Here is an 8,371-nt window from a genome sequence, read left to right on the forward strand (position 1 = left end):
AAAAAAAAAAAAAAAAAAAAAAAAAAAAAAAAAAAAAAAAAAAAAAAAAAAAAGGTCTCATAAAACATTTATCTGTACATAAGGTATCGGCGTGGCGTATTGCCTACACGCGTCTCGTATAGTGAGGACCTCTCAATATTCAAACGCTATTATCTAAGAAATAGTTGGAAACACGAAAAATTATATAAGTAGAAATTATAGAAAATTGAGTGCTCTTGTAATGGTGTTTGAAGAAAAATTCGACACAACTTACCATTTTTGAGAAATTCTTTAAAAACTCCAAAAACTTGGATAACTTAAAAACTTTAAGGCCAGGTCGGTACCCTTCCCTGTATTCATATTGCAATAAACTTCTTCAGGGATTATTTTCTTATGAAATGGAACCATTCTAGGGGATGAACGCAAAGAAGTACAACAAAAATTTTCGTAGTGTATAAACAAGGACCACCCTAATGACTCATAGTATCACACTATTCACGCCAAGGTGAAGCATTTAACATGACCCTACAGTTTCAACTAGCCCATATTTAGACCCTAGCCCAGTGGTGGCGAACCTATGACCCGCGGGTCAGACACTGACCCTCGAAGGCTTTTTAAATGACCCACGCGTTGATTTTTATAAACTTATTTTTTATATCATAAAAGAGAGAACAGACAATCGATAATGTTACCTTTTTTACCTCCCCCCCCCCGCCCCGCCCTTTCCAAGTGACGTCACTAACTTAGTGACCCACGGGCTGTGCGCCCTATCGCTCAGCGTAAAGCCGCGTACTCACCAACAGGAGTGAGTGAGCACGAGCAAACAGAAGCGAGCGAGCATTCTCAGTCAGTGCTCGTTTGGTGTGTACCGCTGAATGATCCGATTTGTGTCGGTACATCAAAACGTGTTCGCTTGCTCGTGACGAATGCTCGCTCGTGCTCGCTCGCTTGGTGAGTACGCGGCTTAACGAAAGCGCTAGGCGCCGCGTGTTTTGCTGAACTATTTCGCTTCCCTATTTAAAACAAACCCGATTATGTAACTTCCCTTGACAGTTTCCTGAGCAGAAAGATCTACTCTATCGCGTGCTATGATTAGATTTTCTCCTAGACCTTTAGTTTTTGAAATCAATTAAAGAATATCAGCAAAAGTGGTGCGTTTCCGGTGTCCTTTTTACATATTTAGATGACTATAATATAATAATAATTTATATCATTTTGTTTGGAAGAGTCCAGAGAATTATTTCGTGTCACAGGAAATTGCATAACTATTACTGTAAAAGCACAACACAGTTCCAAAGTTGAAATTTGCAATTTTTTTAAAATTGATTGTTTCCAAAACTGGACGTACCGGAAAGAAACGGTTTGCAAATTCGTAATCAGCTAATGATGATCTATCAGAATTACTTATTAGAGGTTACAAAAACGAGAAAAAGTTCAAATTTGTTGAACAGTGTAATCGAAGTTCTATCATACGTTGGTAATGTCACCATAATCGGTTTAACATACTTTCCAAGCTGTCTTCCACACCTAACGTTGAGTTTTGTAAGCCTGGCATTTTACCAGATTGGTCATCTGTCATTTTGTCGTCAATTACGAATCGTCGTGGCGTGTACATCGTGACCGCTTCAACGCGTTGAAAACAAAACACGCCCGCTTGTTTTTCAAACGATTTAGGCGGTATTTCTCTGCTATGTACGAGATGCAGCAGAACACGAAAAAACGATCTGTTTTTTCGTGGAAAAACCTGAATTTTTACTCCGATACGAAGTGTGAATCTTTACATTTGATATGTGCCAGACGGGATTGATTACATTATACACACTTCGTTAACTTTGACATTTAAGGCGAATCGTCGTATAAGAATGACTTTATGAACACTATATCGACGGGGCACTTTCACTGTGAACAATGACGTGTTACCGGGGGCATTTTCAGAAAATAGAAGAAAAGACTGATTGCTTTTTTTGAATATTATCTCTGAAATGAATTGTGATATTCATATGACAATTCAAGGATATGTTAAAAAGGCTTTGAATATTATTTTTGCATTGTTTATTTAACATTATTTAAATTACATATTATCTGAAATACTAGTATGTCCAAGTATTTTACACTATTTACCCGTAATGTTTCAAATTTATACATTTTTAAAAATTCACCTTTGTGTGACATTGGGAGAAAATGGTCTATATGTAAAAGAAATTTGGACTCCTCAAACATACATAGAGTATGCTTTCCTATTGTAGGAGAATTGCAAACTCAATATTGAAGTTCACCGTAGATAACGTAAGTTTTAGTTAGGACGTCAACGGGCGTGCCCAGTCGTTAAAATGTTAGAAAGAAACTTAGGCAAAAAGTAAATTAATAATATGGATCCAATGAAACATTGGTAGTTTATTTAGGTTCACAAATATTTGACAGTAATACATTTCATATGGTACGTTATATTTCGAGATAAACGTCGAAGTAAAAAAACTGATAGTTTCATTCACCCATTTTATTATGTACACATATGCATATTTTTATTTAAAAAGTAGTTGGCTGAAGTTAATATTTCGAAAAAATCAATTCTTTTATCTTCAGATTTCACCCAAAATCCATTTTCTAATTATCTATGAGAAAACTTGGATATATAACTGATAAACAATAAAGAGATTCTAAAATTTTAAATAGTATTATGGTCTGTTTTTCGAAAGATGATGCTTGGGAGGTTGGCCTGCCTCGGCGCGTGGCCTGGTGAGGATCCAACGCGAGCTGCGTATTTCGTGCGACGTTCTCACGGTCTCAATGCCACTGTGTGTCTCTTTCTATCCTCCGGCACTTCGGCACGAAGCCAGCGACACTCTCTCATTCGTTTCGACTCCTGGCAGCTGACTGAGCAGACAACCTTCGTGGCAACCCTGCATAATCGAGTTGCCAGTCCGCAGTAGTTGTGATTCATTCTAGATTAATTGTGAATGATCTTTCCTGTTACCAGACTTTAAATGTGGGGAATTTGTGAAGATTCTTCCTGTTATGAATTAATAAACTATGGTCTGTTTTTCGAAAGATGATGTCTGGGAGGTAGGCCCGAGTTTTCGCAGTGTTGCCGCGATCGCGACACACCTACGGCACTTGTGTCTCTCTCACTCTTCGCGTCTTGACCAATGACGTGCGACCGTCGACGTGAGTCCTCGTCTACGGTCGTCTGTCTCCATCGCACGTATTACAAACCTCTCGAGAAGGACCTACTTACAATCTCAAGGAGTGGGGACTGCGCTCGGTACGCACTCGTCAATCATGAAAGAAACTACATAAAATAAAATAAAGAAAATTGTTAAACACGTACATTCGGTGTAATATGAACCGTTTCTAACATGGAGTTGGAATTCGGCGTTGAAAATTCTTTTTATACGTTAATGTCAAGAGGGACAGCCGAAAGCACAATAGGCAAGGTCTTCGTCGATGGCAGTAACACGTTACAGGCAATTGGCGGGTGGTCGCCCTGCAGAAGACAAGAGACAGTTGTATAATGTCTAGAGTCGCACATCCTCGGCATCGTGGCTAAGTGGCCCCGAGTGGTGTATGAGAAGAAAATACAGATGTTGCTCCAAGAATATACGAAAAGAAACGCGACCTCCAAGACACTTTCCCATGCAGCTTTTCCTTCCCAAAAAGTATTGACCATGAAAGAGTGGGGATCGACCTTTTCGCCATATCGATCCTAACGAGGGAGGATCAGTTCAACAATATCAGTTGTCCTTTCCGAACGGTGGCCTTTGCATTCTACGAGCAAATAGAGTTCACGTTCGGAAAACTAAGTTTTAGTTTATTTAGCGATTACGTAATGATTATTTAGTAGTGTCGCATACGTCATCGTTATAAATAGTGCAAATTAATTATTGTAGGGTTTATTAATCATTGTTGATTTTATTAATTATTGTAGGTTTTATTAAATATTGTAGATTTTGTTAATTATTGCAGGTTTTATTAATTATTGCACGTTTTATTTAATATTGTAAGTTTTATTAATTCTTGCAGGTTTTATTAATTATTGCAGGTTTCATTAAATATTGTAGGTTTTATTAATTATTGCGTGTTAAGAATTAGTATACATAGATGTTATAAATTAATTAGTGTAGGTTAAAAATTAATGTTAAATTGTGACAAATAAATTGTTAGCGCTGCTGACACGCACCCGCGTGGCGATGCACGCGTCGACGCCCTGCGACGCTATCTAGCGGTGACGCTCGTGAACCCCCCGTTCTTTATGTCTTGCGCGACACAGTTTTAGTACGGTTTCTTTGTATCACAATTATCCAATAAAACTACCTTATTCACAATCTCTGTGCTCTGTGTGTGCTTTGCGATCACGGATCCTCTCCCACAGGTTATGGGCCCAGAAGATTTCGGAAATTAAAGTGCACGGGAAACGAGTGATCGTGAGTTTCATTTGATCGACAAACTATCAGAGGTTAGTTTTTTTGTGTGTCGCGACGCTTATCATGAGTTCCGGAATTGTACGGATCGAATCCTTGAACAAGGAAAACTATGACACGTGGAAGATGCAGATACAGGCCTTGCTGGTTCAAAATGACGCGTAGATATATGTAAACGGTGAAACGAAGAAACCTAATGTCGTTGCCGGTGACGCCGAGTCGGAGAATGTCGCGAGGGAATGAACAAGAGAGGATAATAAGGCGAAATCAGATATTATATTGTCGATAAGCTCGTCCGAACTAAAGCAAATAAAAAATTGCGAAACGTCTCGCGAAGTGTGGCTGAAACTTCGAGAAATTTATCAATCGAAAGGGCCCGCACGAAAGGCCACGTTGCTAAAGCAACTCATGTTGCAACGAATGGAAGAGAGTGGGGATATCCGCGAACACATTCGGAAATTTTTTGACGTGATCGATAAATTGAGCGAGATGGAAGTAGAAATAAACGAAGATTTGCTGGCAATCATGCTCTTGTATAGTTTACCCACCAGCTTCGAAAACTTTCGCTGCGCAATCGAGTCACGTGACGAGTTGCCATCACCAGAAACTCTTTGTATTAAAATTATCGAAGAAAGCGACGCTCGGAAGAACGACGCACGAAATACTGACAGTCAAGGCGCCATGGTAGCGAACAGAGGGGCTCGGAAATACCCGAATTACAAGAAGAAGACGACGGAAAGGAACGACACGGGTGTCAAGGAGACGTTTGAATATCAATGTCATCGATGTCGGAAATACGGCCACAAATCCGCGGATTGCAGACAGACAAACAACGATCGCCGAACAGACGCGAGAAAAGTCGACGAAGTAGGTTTGTATAACGCCTTTGAATCCGTCGACGAACACGAGGTGCTACGCGTGGACCGCTCGAACAATGCCGGAAAGTGGTGCATTGATAGCGGCGCGACGTCGCATTTATGTAAAGACTCAAGTGATTTCACGAATATCGAATATTCGAATTTCGGAAAATTAAATCTCGCGAACAACGCGTCGACAAGCGTAGCGGGAAAAGGAACGGTTTCCTTCGCGACAAACACGTTCGGTGAGGAGAAGAATGTTCGGTTGGACGATGCGCTGTTTATACCGGATCTTCGAACGAATCTCTTATCAGTCGCGAAAATTACGGACGAAGATTTCGAAGTCACGTTCAGTAAGACGCAGCCGTGGTAACTGATAGGAACGGAAACACGAAATTAGTGGCGTGTCGCGTTGGCGGACTATACTACGTGCGCGAAAACTTACGCGGCGAGTGTAACTCAATCTCGGAAAAGGTTTCGTCGAGCGCGTCAGGAGTGTTGACGTGAACACTAGAGACCTCTTCCATGCGGCGCGCGAAAAAATCATACGGGGAGTCGACTTGCCGGACCGCGAAATGCGACTCGAGTGCGATATTTGCATTCGCGGGAAAATGACGAGAACGCCCTTTCCGAAAAAGTCGATGCGAGAAACGAATCTGTTGGAGATCATTCACTCCGACGTGTGCGGTCCGATGAAAAACGTCTCCAATGGAAAGGCCAGATACTTCGTTACGTTCATCGACGACCATTCAAGATGGTACGGTTCCAAAAATCAAAACACGAAGTTTTCGCGTCATTTAAGGAATTTAGACAGCTCGTCGAAAATCTGACAGGCCGGAAAATTAAACACTTACAGTCCGATAACGGCGGAGAGTACCTGAGTCGCGAGTTCGATAACTATTTAAAGGAACACGGAATCGCGAGAAGACTGTCTGTCGCAAAAAATCCGGAACAAAATGGCATCGCGGAAAGAAAAAACCGAACTCTGTTGGACACTGCGAGGTGTCTTCTGTTGCAGGCGGGCCTCCCCTCGTCCTTTTGGGCTGAGGCGATAAATACAGCGAACTATATCAGAAATCGCTGTCCAACTAGAAGCTTGACGAACAAAACGCCGTACGAGGCCTGGACACAACGGAAGCCGGACGTGGGCCACATGAAAGAGTTCGGCTGTATAGTATTCTACCTGAATCGAGATGCGAACAGGGACAAATTTCACCCACGCTGCAAGAAGGGCAGTTTCATCGGTTACCCTGAGCATTCGAAGGGGTACAGAATTTGGCTATCTGAAGAGCGCAAAGTCGTGATTGCACGTGACGTTCAATTCCTAGAAAACAAAGGTGCTCAACCTGAAGAACGCAAGGAGGTAACGTCCAACACAGAAGACGGAGCGGAAGAAGCAGCGCCTCGCGTAATAGACATCGAATTGAGGCCTTCAGCCAACATTGAAAACAACGACCTTTCTGGTACGGAACAGGACGACCTTCATGAAGACTCACCAGAGGAAGATGACGCTGTTGGGGAACGGCCAAACGCAACGCCCAAAAGAGGTCCCGGAAGACCTAGATTGCTTCGCACTGGTTTGAGGGGAAGGCCACGCAAATTGTTTCATGAACCACGCGAACAAGCAGGTAACGTTGAGGAGAATTACGCTCTCGCATCGGAAATCCCTATCAAGCAAGCGTTGTCAGGTCCAGATGCAAGCGACTGGCTACGAGCTATGGTAACCGAGGTCAAATCGATCATCAAAAATGATACGTGGACCGTAGTTTCTCGACCGGAAAACCGCGACATTATCGGGAGCCGAATGGTATTGAGGAATAAATATCGACCGGATGGATCCATTGAGAAGAGGAAGGCGCGTCTTGTCGCCCAAGGGTTCTCTCAACGTCCGGGAATTCATTTTAATCAGACCTTCGCTCCAGTCGCTAGATTAAGCTCGATACGCCTTCTAATGGCAATAGCAGCACGTAATGGAATGTTTGTTGAGCAGCTGGATGTTACGACAGCATATCTGAATGGCATACTTGAAGAGGAGATATTTATGTCGCCACCCAAGATGCTAAACGACGCCTTGAAGACGATTATCGAATCGGAAGGTAGGGACAGCCAATTAAAAGTCAAGGCAGAACAAATGTTAAAGGATCTGTCGTCCGGAGACAGAGTTTGCCTCCTAAAAAAATCCCTCTACGGCCTACGGCAGGCTGGAAAGTGCTGGTTCAACAGACTGGACAAAACTTTAAAAAAATATGGAATGTCACCCTGTCACGCAGATCCGTGCGTGTACCATGCTGGTCAAGGGGAAGACTTACTACTGATCGCAGTAAACGTCGACGACATACTGATCGTCTCACGGAATAATAAGTCGATATCAGCGATAAAGCGAAACCTATCGCGGGAATTCGAAGTGAAGGACCTCGGCAGTGTGGGTCACTGTCTGGGCATCGAGTTTTCTCGCGGTGACAACAGCATCACCATGCACTAGCAGGGGTTCATCAGGGAAATTTTCCATCGTTTCGGCATGGCCGAGTCAAAGGCAGTCAGCTCTCCCATCGATCCAAACATGAAGCTGACGACACCAGTCGAGTATATACCATATCGAGAGCTGATCGGTGCTCTGATGTACCTTTTTTTTTTTTTTCTTTTTTTTTATTAACGTGAGGGAATGCTGTTTACGCACACCCCCGCCCTCCTCCGTGTGGGAGGAGTGGGCGGGGGTAGTGTGGGACTCTTCCCCAATAGGGCTATGTGCCCAGGGGAAATACGCACTAAACCACTCACGGTGGCCGGGCTCGGCGCTATACGGGGAGGCACCGGGATCTCTTGCGAACACAACCGGTACCTCCCCAGCGCCCGCTCCGCCAGAAACGGCAGAGCGCCCTCTCTGTGGTGGGGGAAGCGAAGAGCTCGCCCCCCCCCTCCGGACCGCGGGTGCCACAGTCCCGCGATCCCAACGGTCCCTTTTAGTCGCCTCTTAAGACAGGCAGGGAATACCGTGACCGTATTCTATTCCCCGGTACACAGGGATGAACGGTGTGCGCCGCCTGGGGCGGGAGGGGAGGGGGGACCCCCGCCCCTCCCTCGCCGCCCCGGCGGCAGCACCGACGCCGAGCCGGGAGG

This window comes from Dufourea novaeangliae, unplaced genomic scaffold (assembly GCF_001272555.1).
Source record: "Dufourea novaeangliae isolate 0120121106 unplaced genomic scaffold, ASM127255v1 scaffold97, whole genome shotgun sequence".
NCBI classification, from domain to species: domain Eukaryota; kingdom Metazoa; phylum Arthropoda; class Insecta; order Hymenoptera; family Halictidae; genus Dufourea; species Dufourea novaeangliae.